General features: G+C 41.5%; 1 long non-coding RNA gene across 2 annotated transcripts in view; it reads left to right on the forward strand.

Annotated features, from left to right (window-relative positions):
• Positions 1-13,851, forward strand: part of LOC122543061 — a 20,705-nt gene extending 6,854 nt beyond the window's left edge. Inside the window, exons 1-3 of one of the 2 annotated variants that reach the window (XR_006309908.1) lie at positions 8,459-8,919; positions 9,959-10,047; positions 13,781-13,851. This is a non-coding gene — a long non-coding RNA (uncharacterized LOC122543061). Of the gene's footprint in view, positions 1-8,458; positions 8,920-9,958; positions 10,048-13,780 lie in introns of those variants that run through there. The other variant, XR_006309907.1, reaches the window with a different exon arrangement.
• The last annotated feature ends 7,294 nt before the right edge of the window (positions 13,852-21,145 follow it).

Raw genomic sequence — 21,145 nt, forward strand, 5'->3', positions numbered from 1 at the left:
GGGTCGGGGAATCCAGAACTAGAGGGCATAGGTTTAGGGTGAGAGGGGAAAGATATAAAAGAGACCTACAGGACAACTTTTTCACGCAGAGGGTGTTACGTGTATGGAATGAGCTGCCAGAGGATGTGGTGGAGGCTGGTACAATTGCAACATTTAAGAGGCATTTGGATGGATATATGAATAGGAAGGGTTTGGAGGGATATGGGCCGGGTGCTGGCAGGTGGGACTATATTGGGTTGGCTTATCTGGTCGGCATGGACGGGTTGGACCAAAGGGTCTGTTTCCATGCTGTACATCTCTATGACTCTATGTAATCGCGAAAGCAATTGGAATAAAAATAGAAATTGCTGGAGAAACAGTGCAAATCTGACAGCATCTTAGGAGAGAAAGTCATGTGAACATTTTGAGACAGTGATCCTTCTTCGGTTAAGTTTCTCCAGCAATTTCTGTTTTTGTTTCAGATTTCCAGCATTGACAATTCTGCGTTTTACTTTGAGGAAAATGGAATATTGGTCCTATTTCAGAGGGAATGAAGTTTAAAAGTAGGGATGTCTTGATAAAACCTATCAAGGCACTAGTTTGTTCCCACCATAAGATGACAAGATATAAAAGCAGAATTGGGGCATTCAGCCCATTGAGTCTGCTTCACCTTTCGATCATGTTTCTCAATCCCATTTTTCTGCCTTATCTCTGTAACCCTTGACCATCTTATTATTCAAGAGCCCGTCTATCATTTTTTAAATACACTCAATGATTTGCCCTCCACTGCCTTCTCAAGCAATGAGTTTCATAGATTGACCACCATCTGGCTGAAGAAACTCAGTTCTAAAGGATTGTCCCTTCACTCTGATGCTGTACTCTTGGGTTCTTGTCTCTCCAATTAATGGAAAGGTCTTCTCCATATCTGTTCTGTCCAGGCCTCTCAGTATTCTGTAGGTTTCAATAAGATCCTGCTTACTCTTCTAAACTGCAATAGACCCAGAGCCCATAACTGCTCCTCACATGACAAGCTCTTCACCCTTTGGATCATTTTTGTAAATCTCCTTTGGGGTTCCCCCAATGCCAGGACATCCTTCCTTAGATATGGGGCCCAAAATGGCTCACAATGTTCCACATGTGGTCTGATCAATGCCTTATGCAGCCTCAGCAGTAGATCTCTGCTCTTGCATTCTAGGGCTCTTGAAATGAATGCCAACATAGCATTTGTCTTCCTAACTGCCAAATGAACTTGCATTTAAGCCTTAAGCGAGTCCTGAGCCAGGACTCACAAATCCCTTTGTGCTTCAGATTTCTGATTCCTTTTCCAATTTAGAAAGCAGTCTTTGCTTCTAATTTTCTTACCAAAGTCGTAATTTAACATTTTCCTCCATTACATATATGGTAGATAGTTTAATCTAAGGAAAGATATACCAGTGTTGGAGGAAGATGGGAAAATATTTACTGGGTCAATTCCGGGTAAGGATGGATTGTTTTATGAGGAGAGATTGGGTAGGCTGAGCCTGCATTCACTGGAGTTAAGTCAAATATGCAGCAAATGTCAGTCACACCCACTAGATTAAATAATTCAAATTCAGTTAGTGATCAGGAAAAACAGGGTATGACTGTAAGTGAGGCAGGTAGGAGTATTCTGAGTTCAGGAGTGGAGGAACCTCAGCCCTTGACCTTGTCTGACAGGTATGAGATTTTTGCTCCCTGTCTGGATGAGGAAAAGGACTGGGGACAGGATGAGCCAGCTGACCATGGCACCATGGTGCAGAAGTCCATTCAAGAGGAGTGAGCAAAAAGACAAGTACTTGTTTTATAATATAGGGGATTCCATAATTAGGGGGACAGATAGTATCCTTTGTGAGCCGAATCAGGAGTCCCACATAGTGTGTTACCTGCCTGGTGCCAGGGTGCAGGACATCTCCGACCAGCTTGAAAAGATATTGGAGCAGGAGGGAAAGGATCCAGTTGTTGTGGTCCATGTTGGCATAAACAACATAGGCAAGGCTAAGAAGGAGAACCTGTGTGGGGATTATCAAGCACTCGGAAGGAAATTGAAGAACAGGTCCTTGAGAGTCATAATCTCTAGAATACTGCCTGAGCCACGTGCTAATTGGCATAGGGATAAGAAAATTAGGGAAGTAAACATGTGTCTAAGATATGGGTGTAGGAAAGAGGGATTCCATTTCATGGGACATTGGCATCAGTTTCGGAACCGGGAAGTTCTGTACTGATGGAATGATCTCCACCTGAACTGATCTGGAAACAGTGTTCTGGTGAAAAGGATAAACAGGGTGGTCACTAGGACCTTAAACTTGTGAGTTGGAGTGGGGGAGGGAAAGAAAAAGCAACAGGGAATTTCAAGTCAATTAGAAAGATAAGCAGCAGGTTAGCTTGTCTGCAGGTTTTAGGTTCGAGGCAGACTAGGAATGAAGCAAAAATGAAGGATATCTTAGGACAAACTACTTGAGGTAATAATCTTTGAGGAGAAAGTGAGGTCTGCAGATGCTGGAGATCAGAGCTGGAAATGTGTTGCTGGAAAAGCGCAGCAGGTCAGGCAGCATCCAGGGAACAGGAGAATCGACGTTTCGTGCATAAGCCCTTCTTCAGGAAGAAAGGCTTATGCCCGAAACGTCGATTCTCCTGTTCCCTGGATGCTGCCTGACCCGCTGCGCTTTTCCAGCAACACATTTCCAGTACTTGAGGTAATAGAAATCATGAGGATAAGGAAATCAGCATTTAGGTGCTGTACCTGAATGCTTGTAGTATTTGTAACAAAGTAGATGAATTAACAACACAAATCATCATGAATGATTATGATGTGGTCTGCATCACAGAGACGTGATTGCAGGGGGTTCAGGACTGGCAGTTAAACATCCAAGGATGTAAAACTTATCGAAAAGACAGGGAGGTGGGCAGAGGGGGCAGGTTTGCCTTGTTAGTTAAGAATGAAATTAAATCTATGGCACTGAATGACATAGTTTCAGATGATGTGGAGTCTGTGTGGGTGGAGTTGAGGAACCACAAAGGCAAAAAAAATCAGAATTAGAGTTATGTACAGACCTCCCAGCAGTGTCCAGGACTCGGGGCGCAAGATGAACCAGGAAATAGACAGGGCATGTCAGAAACGAAAAATATGTTGCTGGAAAAGTGCAGCAGGTCAGGCAGCATCAAAGGAGCAGGAGAATCTCCTGTTCCTTTGATACTGCCTGACTTGCTGCGCTTTTCCAGCAACCCATTTTTCAGTTCTGATCTCCAGCATCTGCAGTCCTCACTTTTTCCTAGGGCATGTCAGCAAGGCAAGGTCACAGTGATCATGGGGGACTTCAATAAGCAAATGGACTGGGTGAATAATGTTGCTGGTGGATCTAAAGAAAGGGAATTCATGGAATGCTTACAGGATGGCTTTTTGGTACAGCTTGTGATGGAGCTCACAAGGGAGTAGGCTATTCTGGACTTCGTGTCATGTAATGAGCCAGACTTTATAAAAGATCTCGAAGTAAGGAAACACTTAAGAGGCAGCAATCATAATATGGTAGAGTTCAGTCTGCAGTTTGAGAGAGAGAAGGCAAAATTGGATGAAATGGTGTTGTAGTTAAATAAAGGTAATTACAAGGGCATGAGGGAGGAACTGATGAAAATCAACTGGAAGCAGAGCCTAACAGGGAAGAAAGTAGAGCAACAATGACAGGAATTTCTGGGTGTAATTGAGGACACAGTACAGAGGTTCATCCCAAAGAAAAGAAAGATTATAAAAATTATCTGGGGGGGCGGTGAGGGGGGGGTGTAGTTGGTGGTGACAGGGAATTACACAACCATGGCTGATAAATAAAGTCAGCCTATAAAGTGGCCAAGAGCACTGGCAAATCAGAAGGTTGGGAAGACTACAAAAACAAACAGAGGATAGCAAAGAGAGAAATAAGGAAGGAGAGGGGGCTGCACGGTGGCACAGTGGTTAGCACTGTTGCCTCACAGCACCAGAGAGCCGAGTTCAATTCCTACCTCAGGCAACTGTCTGTGTGGAGTTTGTACATTCTCCCCGTGTCTGTGTGGGTTCCCTCCGGGTGCTCCGGTTTCCTCCCACAGTCCAAAAATGTGCCGGTTAGGTGAATTGACCATGCTAATTGGCCCATCATGTTAGGTGTAGGGGAATGGGTCTGCGTGGGTTGCTCTTCAGAGGGTCGGTGTGGACTTGTTGGGCCGAAGGGCTTGTTTCCACACTGTAAGAAATCTAAAAAAGAAATCTAAAAAAAAATGAAGGTAAGCTAACCAGTAATATTAGAAATGATAGTATAAGTTTCTTTCAATAAATAAGAAACAAATGAGAGGCAAAAGTAGAAATTGGGCCGTTCCAAATTGATGCAGGAAGGCTAGGGATGGGAGATAAGGAAGTAGCTGAAGAACTTAATAAAAACTTTGTGTCAGCCTTCACAGTGGAAGACATGAGTAATATTCCAACAATTAAGGTGAGTCAAGGGCAAAGTTGAGTAGCCATTACAAAAGACAAAGTGCTAAAAAAGCTAAAATGTCTAAAAATTGATAAATCTTCTTGCCCCAATGTGCTACATCCTTGAGTTCTGAGGGAGGTGGCTGAAGAAATAGTGGAGACGTTGGTTGTAATCTTTCAAAAATCACTGGATTCAGGGAAAGTCTCAGATGATTGGAAAATCACTTTTGTATCCCCTTGCTCAAGAAAGGATCAGGACAAAAGATGGAAATTTTTAGGGCGATTAGCCTAACCTGGTTTTAGGTAAAATTCTAGAATCCATCATTAAGGATGAGATTGCTAAATTCTTGGAAGTGCAGGGTGAGATTAGAACAAGTCAGCATGGATTTAGTAAGGGGAGGGCGTGCCTGACAAACCTGTTAGAATTCTTTGAAGAGGTAACAAGTAGGTTAGGCCAGGGAAACCCGGTGGATGTTATCTTCCAAGACTGTCTAAAGGCCTTTGATAAGGTGTCACACTGGAGGCTGCTGAGTAAGGTGAGGGCCCATGGTGTTCAAGGTGAGCTGCTGGCATGGACTGAGGATTGGCTGTCTGACAGAAGGCAGAGAGTTGGGATGAAAAGTTCTTTTTCAGAATGGCAGCTAGCGACAAGTGGTGTCCTGCAGGGTTCACTGTTGGGGCCGCAGCTGTTCACTTTATATTCAATGATCTGGATGAGGGGGCTGGTGGCATTCTGGTGAAGTTTGCCAATAATACGAAGTTATGTGGACAGGCAGGTAGTTCTGAGGAGGTGGGAAAGCTGCAGAAAGATTTAGACAGTTAAGGAGAGTGGTCTAAGAAATGGCTGATGAAATTCAATGTGAGCAAATGCAGGGCCTTGCACTTTGGAAAAAAGAATACAGGCATTGACTATTTTCCAAATGGTGAGAAAATTGATAAAGCCAAAGTACAAAGGGATCTGGGAGTGCTAGTCCAGGATTCTCTAAAGGTTGACTTGCAGCTTGAGTCCATGGTTAAAAAGCAAATGTAATGTTGTCATTTATCTCAAGAGGGTTGAAATGCAAAAGCAGCAATTTGCTACTGAGACTTTATAAAGCTCTCATTCGGCCCCTTTTAGAATACTGTGTCCCGTTTTAGGCCCCACAACTCAGGAAGGACATACTGGCACTGGAGCATGTCCAGCGGAGATTCACATGGATGATTCCTGGAATGGTAGGCTTAACATACAATAAACGGCTGAGGATCCTGGAATTGTATTCATTAGCGTTTAGAAGGTTGAGGGGAGATCTAATAGAAACTTACAAGATAATGCATGGCTTAGAAAGGGTGGATGCTGGGAATTTGTTTCCATCAGGCAGGGATACTAGGACCCGTGGACACAGCCTTGGAATTAGAGGGGGTCAATTTAAAATGGAAATGAGGAGACATTTCTTCAGCCATAGAGTGGCAGGCCTGTGGAACTTATTGCTATGGACCGTAGTGGAGGCCGGGACATTAAATGTCTTCAAGGCAGAGATTGATAAATTCTTAATCTCGCAAGGAATTGAGGGATACAGGGAGAGTGCAGATAAGTGGCATTGAAATGTCCATCAGCCATGATTGAATAGCGGAGTGGACTTGATGGGCCAAATGAAGTTACTTCCACTCCGATGTCTTAGGGTTGTAACTTTGTTGAAACACACAAGATTCTTAGTGGGCTTGACAGGATGGATGTGGTGAGGTTGTTTTCCCTTGTGGGAACATCTGAAACTAGAGGGTATAATCCCAGAGTGAAGATCATCCAGTTACGACATAAATCTTTTACAGATTAGACTACTTACAGTGTGGAAACAGGCCTTTCGACTCAACAAGTCCACACCGACCCTCCGAAGAGCAGCTCATTCAGACCCACTTACCCCATCACCCAACACTACGGGCAATTTAGCATGGCCAATTCACCCTAACCTACACATTTTTGGACTGTGGGAGGAAACCGGAGCACCCGGAGGAAACCCACGCAGACATGGGGAGAATGTGCAAACTCCACACAGACAGTCGTCCGAGGGTGGGACCGTGCCGCCGAGGAGTGATTTATTCTCTCAGAGGATTCGTGAATCTATGGAATTCTTTCCCACAGAAAGCTGCCTAGGCTGGTCATTTAGTACGTTCAAATCTGAGATTGATTTTTAACCGGTAAGAAAATCAAGTGGTATGGGAAAAGGCAGGAAAGTCGAATTGAGGATGATCAGATCAGTCATGATCTTATTAAGTAGCAGAGCAGATTTAATGGGCGGAATGCCTGTTTCTCCTCCCACGTCTTATTTCAAGTACTTTTGACAAGAAACACAATCCGCCAAGAGGTGAACATCACGACTCTCTCAGACCGACTGGATATCCACATTGGCATATTCGTCCAAAATGTGAACTGCTGGTTCTCTTGGAGAGATCTGGCCTCCCACCTATGGTCAAGAAAATTGAAGAATTCCAACAGCAGACACGGGGAACACTACTGTCCTGACTTGGAAATATATCGCCGCTCACTGCGTCAATATCCTGGAATTCCCTCCCTCCCTCAGGGGCATTGCTGGTCTCTACCTGCAACACATGGCCTGCAGCGGTTAAAGAAGGCAGCTCACCACCACCTTCTCCAGGTGCAACTAGGGACTGGCAATAAATGCTGGGTCCGGGCAGCGGCGTCCCATAAAGGAATACAAAGAAAGCTTTCAAAATACGGATTGATCTCGCACACCGGGAGGCGGCACCGGATCAAAGTGCTCAGCAATCGGTCTTTTCTTTTTGGTCAAAGCTCTCTGTTATTTCAGACAGCGCACCAATTCTGAGAGTTTTTAAAAAATTTTTCACTTGTCAGCTCGCGGTCTCAGCCCCATCGATATTTTCGAAAGTCGGCAAGTGATACCGCCTTCATGTCAATCGCGACACGTGCATTTGAAACACGGGATCGCTTTCTTTCGGAGGGGGGGAGGGGGTGGCGACGGTTTTCCTCCCCCGCCTCCTCATTGTCACTCGTCTCGTCCAACTTCCCCTCCTCGCACACATACCCCCCACCATCTGAAGGCCAAGCTTCTCGTCCAGTGTCAAGGGGCAACCACCCGACTCTCACCAAATGGTTTGATATCACACCGCTTTCCGCTTGCCCTCGATTCACTTGCCACAAAATAATCATTTCTGATCTGCACAATGGGGGTCTTGGCTGAAAATATTCTTTGAGAATTTGTTTAGGGGCGAGAATTGTGGGAAGAAAAAGGGAATAGCCACTGACAGAACCCGAGCCCTCACTTTGGCCCGAGAGATGCACATACACTCCACGCAGTCTCCTCCAACTCTCGAGGTGAACCATCAGCTCCCCCAGACCAGTTTCTCACGGTTTAAAATTCTCGTTCGGCTGTCCAATGTAAATCAGAATAGTCAGGGCGCAGAAGGAGGTGATTGGGCCCATCGTGCCTGCACCCGGCAAACATTCCACCTTTGGCCGCTCCTCTGCTAAGGGTAGTTTTCACCTCCAAAAACAGCAGGGAGAAAATAATGGTTCTCAGGCTCCGGTTGGTACAAGCATCAGACACTGGCTGAAGTGGGACATCAATGTTTGGTCGCAATTTCACCGATCTAACTGGGAATACTCCTCTCATGCTATGTTCTACCTTATTATCAACGTTAAAAATCACACAACACCAGGTTATAGTCCAACAGGTTTAATTGGAAGCACACTATCTTTCGGAGCGACGCTCCTTCATCAGATGATTGTGAGCGTCGCTCCGAAAGGTAGTGTGCTTCCAATTAAATCTGTTGGACTATAACCTGGTGTTGTGTGATTTTTAACTTTGTACAACACCCCAGTCCAACACCGGCATCTCCGAATCATGCTTATTATCAACGTTCTCGCACCGGTTTTTTTAAAAAGGGGAATATAGAGGATGTGCAGAACAAATTGAATTTCACATGACAGAAATCTGTCTGACAGCAGTTCAGTGGGTGGATGATACGGGGGTGGGGGGAAAGAGGGGGGCTCTGAACAGCCCGCGACTCCCGAGGAGTTCAGAGAAGGAGTCATGCTATCAAGGACACCATTACTGGAGGGAAATGCAGTGGTCAAGCTGCCATCCTCTCAAGCAACTGAACTCATGAGATCCAGTTCCCTCTGAAAGAAAAACAAAAGGCCTGCTATCCTTTAACATCTGTCACCATCTAAAGATGCTTCACTACCAATGTTGAACTTCTGAAGTGTAGCCACTGTTGTAATATGTGAAACACAGTACCTTCCAAACCCACAACCTTTACCCACCAGAACGATAAAGGCAGCAAATGCACGGTGACACCGTTGTATTAACCCCCTCGACCACCTGGAGGTTCCTCTCCAAGCCATAACCATTCTGACTTGGAACTGTACTGTGACCCCTTCATTCAAAATCTTGGGACTTTGTTTGCAACAGTATTGTGGGTATCCTGACATCCCGAGGGTTGCACAGTTTAAGAAGTCAACTCACCATGAGGTACTCAAAATGTGGAGAATACCAGTGTCATATTTGTGCCCTATTGTTGGAATCCTTTTTGCTGAAATGTAATGCCATGCAGTTGATCATGGTGAAGCAATTAAGATAACTATTTGAATTTTTGGCAGCTATTTGCAGTGTTGTGAATGGAATTCCAATTCAGGAGAGCAAACTTTCTTTAGCTGCTATAGACTCTCCTAACTCCAATGTTTGCATAAATAGAAGTATTTTACTGCTTGTTTTTGGTTGTGAATTTTCAGAGATTACATGTTTTTGCAACTTAAAACAAATGATTTTGCATGTCTCATAGTTATGGCGGAAGTCTGCAATGTTAATATGGTGGGGAAGGCTGGGTTTTTACAGTTGTGCAATATAGAATTGGTAAGGTATCTTTTGCTGCTTGGAAACATTTGGAATTCATCAAGAAGTTGAGAGATGTGATGTATTTTCAATGTATTTTCATGCTAAGGAGAGGACGAGGTAACCATGGCTGACAAGCAAAGTCAGGGACAGCATAAAAGCAAAAAGAAAAAGTATACAATGGGAAAATCAGAGGATTGGGAAATCTTTAAAAGCCAACAGACAATAACTGGAAAAAAATCAATCAGGTGGGGAAGATGAAATAGGGGAATAAACTAGCTAGTACTATTTAAAAAATTGCAAGAATTATTTTTAGATTTCTAAAAAGTAAGCGAGACGCTAATGTTTCAAATCTAGATGACTCTTCATCAGAGCTGAAGTGAAGTGTGGAGAGCGCAGCATTTATGCAATAATGGGGGTGTGGGGGGTGGGGGTGGGGGAACGGGGTGTTGGAGTGCTGAGGGAGAAGGGATGTTCCAAGTTCACCAAATCCCAGCAGTGAAATGGAAAGCAACAAACTTGTGCATGGTGAAAGAGACAGCCAGATAACCTGTTTTGAAGAGATTGAGGGCTTAATAGCATCTAGGACACTCAGGAGAACTCTTCTGTTCTTCATCAAAATAATAAAATAAAATTCATTTTTACTCTCATTCATAAGATGTGGGTTTTGTTCCTCCAGGCCAAGTTCTTGCAGTTCCTCAGTTCCCTAAGACTACAGTGCATCCCGTAACCAGGATTTTTCCACAGCACAGTTAGTCTGCTGACTGGGTAAGTATTTACCACTATTCAATTTAATTTACATGAGATGAAGCGAATTTATTCGTGCAGCCTGCTACCTGGCTTTAATACATTTTTGTGTTAGTCACAACAAAAAAGATGATAGAAAATTGTGAAACTTACATTTTGAATGGATTGACATTTCAGTGTTTGGTTGAGAGCGATAGAAGGGAAGACAATGCAAATCAAGAAGTGAGAGATAACAATGAGAGAGATCTGGGATTGTCTGTTCTTTGAAGATGACAAGTGATATAAAAATCATTTTTTTACACAAGTTGATGACTCAGACTTGAATCCATGTGTGTAGGCCTACAATCAAAGGAGTAAAATGATCAGATATCACTGTCATTCTTATGGTCACAAGATACTAAATCATGAAGCATCCCTATGATTGCTATTTCCCATGAAGGTGCTGTCATAATCAAAACTTTCACAGTCACAAATAAGGTGATGCAATAAATAGTTAGATTTTCTGTACATTGATTAGCTTAATTGCATTAAATTTACATCATTACTTTGAGTATCCTGAAAACAAGCCATGAGAATTCCTGCTCCTAAGTTTGAAAACGGTTAGGAAAGAAAGACAAGATCTATGTAGTTGAGAACAATCAGAGAGTAGACAAGGCAAATAAAGAGGTGAAAAAAAATCAGCAAGACAGACCTGTGCTTAGGTATCCAAGAGATCAAGGCAGTCTCATTGAAAAGGAAGAAACACAATATTGATATCCATATGGTTTTCACAAGTTTAGAATGTTCTACTGATTTAAAGAACTTTACAGATGACAAATTACTTTAAAAGTGCAGTCAGTACTGCAGTGTAGGAGACATGACAGCCAACCTGAACACAGCAAACTCTCACAAGATAGCAATGTAATAATGACCAGATAATTTGTTTCAATTAAGTTGATTGACAGACAAGACCAATTCTTTAAAATAGTTGTCATGGCACAGAGAGATCTTTCAGGACCCCAGTTTAATATCTTATCTGAAAGCCTGCTCCTCAGACTGCAGGGCTCCCTCAGTCCTGTACAGGCATCCGAGTCTTGATTTTTGGTTTCAAGTATCTCTATCGAAGCTTGAATGCATAACCACCTGACTCAGAAGTGTTCTATTCCTGAAAGCTGTGTGGAGAAGGATATAGCTGAAGTCTAGTTGTATACAATTAATAGCTTTTAATCACAAGTCTGTGTTTGTGGGCAGTGTCAATGCTGAGTGTCGTGTGATGCAGATTGGGTGATTTATAATTTTTTGTGTGTTCTTGGAGAATTAATGATTACCTTGTCGGTGTTTCTGTAGCCTTGATTATTTCTTTTAAAACAGCTTGCTGGAAAAGCTTTGAGAATTATCATTAATTTTATTTACATTCAGAGAGTTTATGATTGAACAAAGTAAATAATTGTGCATCAAAGTTTCTGTTAGAAAATTTTGGGTTCTTTTTGTTAAGTTTCAGCTTTTTGTAAACTGGTTTTTGGTTTTAGACACTTCAATAAATATCCATGAATGAAAATGGATGTCTGAAACAGTGCTCCTGAGAAGCGTAGAACACAGTAAAAATAGAGTATCTTAGAGTGAGAAGTTTAGTGACAGTCCCAAACCAGAAGTGTTTTGATCAAAACCCTGATGAGTTTATTTCATCGAAGAATGTTTAAACTCCTGTGTATGGAAGTTTCATAAAAGGCCATTAGATGTTCCTAACTGGCTGCTGAATTCACAATTAAGACTTTTCATTGGCTTGACTACTGTACAAGGAGTGATTTTGAGGGAAGTTTTTGAATTAATGGGACTATATTTCTATTGTGTTTCAAACTCTTTAAAACTATATTATCTATAAAAAGTTTGGTTTTTCCTATTTTATATTAATTTCTCTTGCTCAATAAATGTTAGTTTTATTGTTAAAACCACACCTGCAATACAGCGTGCTCATATTTCAGTGAGCACTCATCTTGTTAATACTAAAGCAAAGCAAAACAAAGCATGATCGATCAAGCAGATTTGAGTCTGGAATCTGATTTATCTTGTAATAATATCAGCTGGAATCATAACAGTAGCACTGTACAGGTATGTACAAAATCACAACATCATCACTTTGCATATTTCTGTGGTTGGTGTTGTGGGTTGCTGCTGCCAGGAATTCATGTAGAAAATTCCCAGTGATGTCATGAATTGAGTACATTAAACATTTGGCACAGTCTGAGAATATTGCACTAAAGCTTTGATTTTGTTTTAAAACAATTTGAGTAAGACATAATAATTGTCAAACTTTGCCAAGCCTTATGGCACCAGTATGTTACTGTAACACTCTGTAAAATATACAGTACACTATCGGAAATAGAAGCCACCATCTGGGATTGATTGATTGTTTCTATGTTGCATGGTGGTATTTAAGGTGACTGATATGACACACCTCTGTGATGATCATTTCCTGATCATATATATAAACACGTGAACAAGGAAAAAGAGTAGGCCACTTGGCCCTTCGAGCCTGCTCCACCATTCAATAACATTGTGGCTGATTTGATTTTAACCTCAGCTCTCCATTCCGACATATATCTGGTAATCTTTCATCCTCTTGGTAATCAAGAATCTGTCTACCTCTCCTTTAAAAAATATTTAGAAATTGCCTTTTGAGGAATTCCAAAGTCTATCCACCCTCCGAGGTAAAAATGTTTTCTCAACCCTGTTTTAAATGGAGGCCCTTTCATTTTAAATGATGATACCGAGTACCAGATTCTCCCCTGAGAGAAAGCTTCCTTTCTGATCAAGTCTCTTCAGAATCTTACATGTCAGTTCAGTCACTTCTGACTCTTTTAAACTCCAGAGGATAAAAATCTAGCCTGTCTAGCCTTTCCTCATTTGGCATTCATTCATGCCAGGTATTACTAAAACTTATCTGAATTCTTCTATTGCATTAACATTCTTCTATAAGTTTGGTAACCCTGTCACAAAGCTGGTCCTTTTTTCCCAAAAGCTGTTCCTTTTCTCAAGCATCCTGTGTCCTTGTTTTCTTTTCAGAGGGGTCGTAAACAGGCATGGCTTCGAAACAGCTGGGTTTGGACCCGAGATGAAAGGCCTTTTTGTTTATACATAAACAGACGAGTCTTTAGGCCAAAGCTTTTATGTTTTTAGAATTAACCTGTATAAGTCAAGGGGGTGTGGCCAGCTCTCTTGCTGAGCAGTTCAGTCCTGAACTAGTTAGGGAGTTCAGTTGTGGAGCTGTGTGGAAACAGACTGCTGGACTCTCTCTCTTTCTGTGCTTCTAACTTCGACCTGAAAGCCTTTGTTTCATTATTACTGTGCTTAAGGGGTTTGTTTATTGGAACTGATGTGTATATTCGGGACAGCATAATTAAGTCTAGTTTGGATAGACTGAGTTCTGGAGGGGTTCTTTAATCTGTTCTTTGCATTTCATTGTGTAATTTAGTGAATACATTTTTTTGTCTGTTTTAAAACCCGGTGGTCAACCTAGCTAACTTACTCTGGGTAATTTTCACTGTACACTTACCAAAAAGAATTGTTAAGTTATAGTCTGGGCTGCAGCTTAAGAATGTTTTGAGTGGGGGGATCCAAGATGGCGGCGACTCAGCAAGTCTGCATCTATAGTGCTCCTCCCAAGACTTGGGCAAAGTGGGCCACCCGCCTCCACCACACTCACCAAATTACTTAATGTAATTAGTTGCTCAGTACTGAATTTAAACAATTTAATCTCTTGTAAAAATGACTAAAGGGAAGGGACCCCGCAGTTCTCAGCAGACAGGAACCTCTCCCACACTCTCTCCAGCTGCAGCAGAGGCGTCCGCAGCCGCCCCGGGGGACTTACTTACGGTGGCGAGCCTCGTGGAAATAAGCTCCAAACTCGATGCAAAAATCGATGCCTTCATCGAAGAGTCCCGGAGCCGATGGACTCACTCTCGGCCGCGCTACAAAAGCACGACCGAGACATCAAGGAAATTGAGCGCTGAGTCGGAGTGGCGGAGCTAAAGGCCGCGACCTCCGAGACTATAGCAGAATCAGCCATGGATCAGGTCCGGACTCTCGAACAGCGAGTTTGGACCTTAGAGAATCACATTGACGACCTCGCGAATCGAGGTTGTCGAAAAATATTCGTTTGCTGGGCCTTCCCGAACGGGAAGAGGAAGGCCAGCTTACAGCATTTCTCGAACAGTGGCTTACACACCTTTTAAATCTGAGGCTGGATCAGGCCAGGTAAGGGTGGAATGGGCCTACTGGGTTGCAATACGCGGGCCCGGCTCAAACTAGCGCCCCCGCCCAGTCCTGTTCCAGTTGCAGAGCTAGAAGGAAAGGCAGATGCTCTTAGAAGCTTCCAGAAATCTTGGGAAAGATCCCCAAATAATGATTTATAAAGGATCCAAGATTATGTTATTCCAGGACTTTTCCCCAGCTCTGGTCCCAAAGAGGAAGGCGTTTGATGAAGCGAAGAAGTGTTTAAGGGACTTAAATATTCAGTACTCCTTGCGCGACCCAGCGACGCTACGCTTTAACTATGAAGGGTCCGTGTATAACTTTGGATCGCCGGAAAAGGCCAAGGAATTTTTGGACTCTCTTAGATAAATTGTTAGAGTTAATTGATGTTGTTTTGCTCTCCCCCCACTCTGGTTTACATCCCCCCTTTTTAAAATATTAATCCCGTTTTTACCTTACTGTTTAAAATTATCTTCGGGGGGTGGGGAGAGGGACTTATTTATTTGTTCTCTACTTAGCGATTTCCTACCCCTTTTTTTATATATATATATATGTAGGCTGGGGGGGTCTAGTTAATGTTGGTGGGGTGAGGTGATGACCTTATCCTATTTTATTACTGTCTTTAGGAGCGGGGTTGTTTTCCCCTGTTATTTTGTATTATTATTATATTTAATTATTACTTGTTGAGGCTGTAATTTTATAGTTATATATGTTTATACATGGTAATAACATGACCAAATATACCCAGGTGTTGGTGTGGGTGGGGTGGGTGGCAGTAGAGTGTAGTATATTTGAATTTTCTTCATTCTATCGAGGGGTGCCTGGGTCAAGGGTGGGGCACTGGTTTGGGAGAGGATATGATGGACTTTTGGAAAGGAAGTGATACCCCCTGGGAACAAGGGGGAAGATCTCCATTTAAATACGTTTTGTTTAATTTCGAAATAGTTTTTTATTATATTGATGTGAATTTTATATGCTCTATGCTCGGGATGTTCTGGATAGGGTTTCCCCTCCCGAGGGGTCTTGGACTTGCCCGGAAGATGATGGTTGATCAGTCGGTTAAGTGGTGCACCTGCAATGTCAAGGGGAGTAATTCACCAGTCAAAAGGAAGAAAATATTATCAAACCTCAAGAAAGAAAGGGTTGAAAAAGCTCTCCGACAGGAGACACACTTATTGAATAAAGAACACTTGAAATTATGACAGGGTGGATTTGATCAGGCCTTTTTTTCTTCCTTCAGCTCAAAAAGTAGGGGAGTTGTTATTCTTATTCGGAAGAATTTCCCTTTCAAAATCCTAAATCAGATAAAAAATGAATCTGGACAATATGTTCTAATTAAAGCCCTTATAAATGGAGAGGAATATGGGATCTTAAATTTGTATTGACCCCCGGCACATCCTTTTAAATTTATGACAGAAGCCTTCTCAAAATTGATGGCTCTCGGTGCTCATCATATAATTATAAGGGGAGATTTTAATTGTATTATGGATCCGGAAATAGATAGGATTCCCAAGAGTACTGCAGGAATATTTCCCAGATCTTGACAATTGGTGGATTTGAACAAAGAATTTGGACTAGTAGATGTATGGAGATGCCTTCATCCACAGGGCAGAGATTTTTCTTTTTACTCCAATCCACATAAATGTCATACCAGAATTGATATATTTTTTGCCCCCTCGATTTTTTAAAAATTCCATATCATCCTGTAAAATAGGCAGTATAGCAATTTCTGATCATACTGCTATACATATGGAAATCAAGGCGAGGAATAATGAGACATCCCCCGGCATTGGCGTATTGACCCCTTTCTGATGAACGATAGTAAATTTGTAAAGTACTTCTCTCAAGAATTTAAAGAATATGGGATCTTAAATTTGTATTGACCCCCGGCACATCCTTTTAAATTTATGACGGAAGCCTTCTCAAAATTGATGGCTCTCGGTGCTCGTCATATAATTATAAGGGGAGATTTTAATTGTATTATGGATCCGGAAATAAATAGGATTCCCAAGAGTACTGCAGGAATATTTCCCAGATCTAGACAATTGGTGGATTTGAACAAAGAATTTGGACTAGTAGATGTATGGAGATGCCTTCATCCACAGGGCAGAGATTTTTCTTTTTACTCCAATCCACGTAAATGCCATACCAGAATTGATATGTTTTTTGCCCCCTCGATTTTTTTAAAATTCCATATCATCCTATAAGATAGGCAGTATAGCAATTTCTGATCACACTGCTATACATATGGAAATCAAGGCGAGGAATAATGAGACATCCCCGGCATTGGCGTATTGACCCCTTTCTGATGAACGATAGTAAATTTGTAAAGTACTTCTCTCAAGAATTTAAAACTTTTTTATAAATTAATTCAGGTACGGCTAGCAACCCATCAATGATGTGGGAGACCATCAAAGCTTACGGGTAAGGTTTGGTCATTTCATACTCAGTGACCCAGAAAAAAACTAAAGGGAGAACAACAGCATCTGCTCGAAACTCGCTTAAAAGCGGCTGAAACAGCTTATGCTGACAGATCTTCTATTATCAAATTACAAAAGATTACAGCACTTGGGATAACTCTAAACACCATGCTTACCCAAACAGCTAAGAGGGAAATATTATTTGCAAAACAAAGGTTCTATGAATTTGGCGATAAACCTGGTAGATACTTCGCATTTCTCGCAAAGAAAAAGAAGGCCCCTCAAACTATCATGTCTTTCAAGGAAAGTACGGGTATTCTGACTCATGATCATTAAGGGATTAATGCAATCTTTAGCAAATTTTATTCTGATTTATGTAAATCGCAGGATTGCGAAGACAGAACTAGGAGGATGCAGTCATTTTTTAAAAACCTGACCTTTCCGCACCTAACTCCTAACTCCTAACCTAACAGGTATCGGTCTTGAGTGTTCCCCTAACAATTCAAGAAATACCTGACGCAATCAGACAACTTCAGAGCGGTAAGGCGCCTGGCCCAGATGGTTTTCAAGCTGAATTCTATAAAGAATTTACAGGAATATTGGCTGGTCCACTTATGGACATGTATAACTATTCATACAGTCAGGGCTGTCTCCCGCCTTCGCTGAAAGAGGCGAATATCTCTCTTATCCTCAAAAAAGGAAAGGACCCAGAAGATTGCGCGTCATACAGACCAATATCCTTGTTAAATGTAGATTTTAACATTCTCTCTGAAACGTTAGCATTGAGGTGAGAAAGGGTATTGCCATATATCATAAAGGAGGATCAGACGGGGTTTATTAAGGCCCGTAGATCATCCAATAATGTCAGAATGGTTTTGAATGTGATTCAAGCCTGCCATCAGGGAAAGATACCAGGAATAGTAGTCTCATTAGACGCAGAAAAGGCATTCAACAGGGTTGAATGGTCATATTTATTCTACACATTGGAAAGGTTTGGCGCTGGAAAGGTGTTTACCAAATGGGTCTCAACACTGTCTGGTGATCCCAAAGCAGTTGTGGTTACCAATGGATTAGGCTCGGATACATTCAGTGTGGATAGGGGCTGCCGTCAGGGATGGCCTCTTTTGCCATTGCTATTTATGCTAATAATTGAGCCACTAGCAGAAGCTATACAGGCTGATCCTAATATAACAGTCCTGAGGATTGGTACAGGTAAACATAAAATTACCCTTTATACAGATGATGTTCTTCTATTTCTCAGTAATCCTTTGATGTCCATGCCTTGCTTAGTCCAAGTTATTAATACATTTAGTGTATTTTCAGACTATAAACTTAAATTCTCAAAATCAGAGGCTATGCCAATGGGTGGCCTTGCTAGTATATCCCACTTATTGGACGGATCCCACTTTCCCTTTTGGTGGTCCCTGGAGGGTTTCTTATATTTAGGCATTTTTATTACCCCAGTATTTGGTCAGTTATACAAGGCTAACTTTGTGCATTTACTGGAAAGGATAAGGCAGGACCTCCCGCAATGGGGAGACCTTCCAATTTCCTGGCTAGGTAGAATAGCACTAATTAAAATGAATGTCCTGCCCCGTCTCCTATCCCCTATGAGAATGCTTCCGGTGATGCTGCCGAGGCTGGCTCTATGTAAATTATATGGTTGGTTGGGTTCCTTTATCTGGAATCATCGACGGCCCCTCAAAAAGCTGAAGAAGCTACAGCTTCCACAGGCAAGAGGAGGATTGGATTTCCAAGATTTTAGGAAATATCAGTTAAGTTCCCTGTGAAGTTACATAGCCGATTGGATCTTGTCTGACCTGCAATCAATCTGGATGGACATCGAGGCTTCTCAAGTAAAATGCCCACTTATTAACATCTTATTTTTAGACAAAAGGAAAATCATCACGGATCAATGTAAAAACCCTGTAATTCTAAACACAATTAAAGCTTGGAATATAATGCGGCAAAATGAAGGCAACTCACATAAAACATCCCCCTACACTCCGATAGTGGGAGCATGGGGATTTCAACCGGGGCTTACAGATGCTACTTTCAAACTCTGGAGATCCAGGGGTATCTCCTGTTTAGGGGATCTGTTTAAAGAAGGGATCCTGATGTCTTTTGAACAACTGCGTCAGAAATTTGGATTACGTAATGGTGACCTCTTTCGATACTTCCAAATTCGAGATTACATACAGAAGAAGACTACGTTATTAGATAGTCTTTATAAATCAGATAGAGAACACAGAGTGTTATGGGTATTTTCATAATTTATCATTTTATTACATGATGAAGTATCGGGAGATATGGACAATCTGCTTAAAACATGGGATCAAAATCTGGGGCTGGAAATCTCCATAGACATGTGGAATGACATTTGGGAACATGCCAGGAGAATCACCATCTGCAACAGAACTCAGGCCATTCTGTTGAAGATACTTCATAGGGCTCATATAGTACCGGACCGATTGGCAAAATGTAAGGCAGGAGCATCTCCAATGTGTCCCAAATGTAAAATAGAGGTGGGCACGCTTTTACATTGCTTATGGACCTGTCATAAGAGCCGTAGATATTGGACTAATGTAGTAAGTGCTCTGACAGAAATCTTAGGAACGGAAATTAGAGTGGACCCTGTATCTCTCCTTTTGGGCTTTTCGAACTTACTCTCCCTGGATATGCACGGGAAGACATTATTTTCTATTCTCTCTTTCTGTTCAAGGAAAAATATTTTGGTAAACTGGGTGGCTACGGGCCCCCCTGGACTTTCGAATTGGCACAGATTAATCATGGAAGGTATTCCCCTTGACTTCCTTACAAATATGATGCACCAAAAGACCGCATTATTCCATAAAATATGACAGCCCTTCTTGAATTACAAAAATACAGATATTTCGGCCATCCTAACAAGGGCTTTTATTTAATTGAGATGGCGAACCTGGCTGGTCCGGGACCCCTTGGGAGAGGAATCCTGCATGAATATGTGTTTTGTTATGATTTGATGTTAATACATTCTGAGCATGTATCTCACTACTCAATTTCTGTGTTATCTGTCGGTTTTTTTTCTCTTCTTTGAATAATGTAAGAGACTTAATTATATACTCTGGTTAGTTGTAGGTTAGATTAATAGTTAGTTGAGTTTTTTTTTCTCGGTATCTTTTTTTTCTGTTTGATAAATTTTGGTTATTATTTATTTAAGATTTAATTGTATATCAATGTTTATACTTGGGGTTTTTTATTTGTAAACTTGCAAAAATATGTTTAATTTTCAATAAAAATATCGATATTAAAAAAGAATGTTTTGAGTGGTCTAGCCTCATCCATAACATACTATACACTGCTCCAGATGCAGTCTCGCTTTCCCTCCAACACTAGCCCTCCACTCCATTGCCATATATTCAGTGCTTACTTCAAGGGGCACTAGTTTATTTCCTGAATGATAGGTCAGGTAATGCTGTTAGTATCAGTTCTGCACAATATTGCTTTTACTTTCTGTTCGCCATACGCACAAATCTTTTAAAGAGTGTCAATTGACCACAAATCAGTTGTATTTTTTAGGAGGTTGTCCTGCCTTTCATCTCTTGTGTAAGAGAAAATTAATTGTCCTGTTAACTCCTGTCAGTATTTTAAAAATGTGATCTTCAGCTGTTGCTTAACAGAATTTGTTCAACAGCATGATCATGTGCATGAACAGAGTACAATCCTTTCCCATCAGAGAACCACTTCTATAATTTCCATCCGCCAGCCCTGAGGTCACTGAAAATAGTTTCAAGATCTGAAATTATTTATATGTTGTGGAAGGATTCATAAGCGTCAAAATCTGATGAAAAATCACTCTAATAAATTTTATGGCTAAATGTTGACATTTGGAAATTCCCAATTAAGATATACTGGTACTTATTGCAACAGCATTCCTTTCACTATTAAACATTTCTAGTTATTAAGTTGAAGTTGAGGTACAGAAACAGTTTTACACTTTTTTTCTGAATGCTTCCAAGTTCCTTCATTTGATTTTAAGCTGCAATTTTAAAGATGGTGTCATTATCTCAGGAATCAGTGTTAACCCCGGTTAATCTATTGTTGCAATCATCAACTTTTTATTGGTTTCTTGTCCCACATCACTCCAATTCTGACAATGATGGATGAATATCCAATACTCAGAATGATTGTATTGTATTTCAAAGTACTTTTCTTTGCATTCAACAACAAATGACTTTTGGACCTAGGCTTGTAGATTTGAAACAAATCCACAACTTGCCAATGATACTGGCGGAGCAGACAGGCGAGAGAATATGATATGCTGACAGTGCATATGCTAGCTGAAGTATAGCAGTTGCAGGATACCACACAAGTTGAACACAGGTTTGCACATCAGTCGAGACGTGTTAGTCATAGAGATAATTTCCAAGATGGAGGGTTGCATGGTGTGAATTGTGTATTAATATTTTGGATGAAAGGTTATGGCTAAG

The sequence above is a fragment of the Chiloscyllium plagiosum genome, chromosome 42 (assembly GCF_004010195.1).
Source record: "Chiloscyllium plagiosum isolate BGI_BamShark_2017 chromosome 42, ASM401019v2, whole genome shotgun sequence".
Lineage (NCBI taxonomy): Eukaryota > Metazoa > Chordata > Chondrichthyes > Orectolobiformes > Hemiscylliidae > Chiloscyllium > Chiloscyllium plagiosum.